A 2,500-nucleotide genomic window follows, 5' to 3' on the forward strand; every position below is an offset into this window, starting at 1 on the left:
TCCCGAACAACCTCATGGGAGCGTCTTTCCAGACAAGAGACCTTCCCCTCCACATCAGCCCCAGAGGAACGTCCCTCCAAACCAGGGACCTTCCCCTCCAGGGGCCGTATTCAAGTCAAAAATCATTTTGCCTCAAGGCAAGTTACCCTTGACAGGGCAGGTACCCGCAGTTACAGTTTGCCTTGAAGGCCAGGTTATCTTCGTATTCATGACACACAAAGTGCACTCAGGCAGCTAACCAGTGGTCTATAAATAAGAATCCCGGGGATTCCCTTTTGTGCATGATATTTTACTTTGCACCACGCCACAGTGCGGAAAAAAAAGAAAAAAAGAAAGAAAAAAGGGAAAAAAACCAGCTTCAGTGGCAAAGCATCGATCTGAGTCACCAACTTGTCAAATCTAGGAGCCACGTTCGCATTCTGACACATTGCCTTCACTGCTTTTCAGCTAATTGTAAAAATGAACTAACATAACAGAGTTCGGATTCAAATATTTCTCTTGAATGAACAACTTTCGATGACCCGTAAATTTCGGACATTCCAAGTCTATCGTCTGCATGTGCACTCACTTCACTGCTACATACGTAATTCATTTGGAATATGATGACGTCTGCCAGTCTCAATAAGCTTACGTCATTTTTGACTGCCAAACGAACAAAGGATGAGATAAAACTATCAGAGGCCATGTTCAAGACGCTGTCTCTGCGCAAACGCCTATTTATCTTAAAACAACCACCGCAACAAAAGGATTCGACAGATTTACCTCTGCTTCGTGGGCAGTCACCCTTGGCAGACAGTAAGGGTAACTTTTTAAAAATTGCTTTTGGATTTGTAGAGCCATGGACAGGCTCATGTGTTCCTGAATACCAGACATTGGTGACCTTTGGGCACATGCCTTGCCTCAGGCAGGTTCACATTTACCCGCAGGCACGATGGTCTTGAATACGGCCCTGGGGACGGCTTAGAACGTCTCCCTGTGGACGTTTCAGGATATCTATGGAATGGGGGGACGTTACACTGGTTTACTGGCTGGTCAATATTTAGGAATATGACGTGTAGGAACAGTACCCTTGTCAGAGGAAACTGAATTGCAGCGAAAATGTTTTTTACACATCAGAAGACTGTTGTTGTTCATCATACATATACAGGTACCGCACAGATGGCTCACTCTTCAACCTCAGGAGGCTTCAAGCAAAAACCAAGGTGAGGACAGACACCGTCAATGACTTACTGTTTGCTGATGACTGCGTTCTCAACGCTGCCTCCGAAGCTGACATGCAACACAGTGTCGACAAGTTCTCTGCTGCCTGTGACAACTTTGGCCTCACAATCAGCACAAAGAAGACTGAGGTGCAACTGCTGTTCCGACTATTTGGGCTAGAATTTGATTATTGTGGAGAGTGTCTTGCCCAAGTACATCCCCACTCTCTCGGCCAAGAGGGTTTTAGGACAGTCGGCGTTGGGATGGTTCCCAAAGGCCAACTAGCCCACAAGGCTGCAGCACTAAGAGCCAGTGCAATTTTGCCTCCTAGTTTGAGAATCATAGTCCTTCACAAAAGACTAAGCTGTAAATCGTTTCCCATTGACTGGAGAAACCATTGATAATACAGCTCTCACTTTGCTGTTGGCCCAAATGTAAACTTATGTCAATCTGTGATATACGCCGAGTGTTGGGCCTGACAGGGACCGCACAGATGGCTCACTCTTCAACCTCAGGAGGCTTCAAGCAAAAACCAAGGTGAGGACAGACACCGTCAATGACTTACTGTTTGCTGATGACTGCGTTCTCAACGCTGCCTCCGAAGCTGACATGCAACACAGTGTCGACAAGTTCTCTGCTGCCTGTGACAACTTTGGCCTCACAATCAGCACAAAGAAGACTGAGGTGATGCACCAGCCAGCTCCAGGAAAGCCTTACGTTGAACCAAACATCTTCATCAACGGGCAACGACTGAACGCGGTGGACAAGTTCACATACCTGGGCAGTACACTCTCTCGCACAGTTGTCATCGACTACGAGGTGAATGCCAGACTCGCCAAAGCCAGCGCTGCCTTCGGCAGACTCCATAAGAACGTTTGGAACAGGAGAGGCATCACCCTGGAGACGAAGCTCAAAGTATACAAGGCCATAGTTCTCACCGCACTGCTCTATGGATGTGAATCATGGACGGTCTACAAACGCCACGCCAAAAGGCTGAACCACTTCCACACCACCAGCCTCAGAAAACTTCTTGGAATAAAATGGCAAGAGAAGATCCCTGACACAGAGGTGCTCACTCGTGCAAACTTGCCCAGCATCTACACCATCTTGATGCAGGCACAGCTGTGCTGGGCAGGCCATGTAGTTCGCATGCCAGACCACCGGCTCCCCAAGAAAGTGCTGTACGGCGAACTCCAACATGGCAAGCGTTCCCATGGAGGCCAAAGGAAGCGCTTCAAAGACACTCTGAAAGCTTCTCTGGAGGCCTTCAACATTAGCCACGACACATGGGAGCTGAATG

Source organism: Babylonia areolata, chromosome 34 (assembly GCF_041734735.1).
Source record: "Babylonia areolata isolate BAREFJ2019XMU chromosome 34, ASM4173473v1, whole genome shotgun sequence".
Taxonomy (NCBI): Eukaryota; Metazoa; Mollusca; class Gastropoda; order Neogastropoda; family Buccinidae; genus Babylonia; species Babylonia areolata.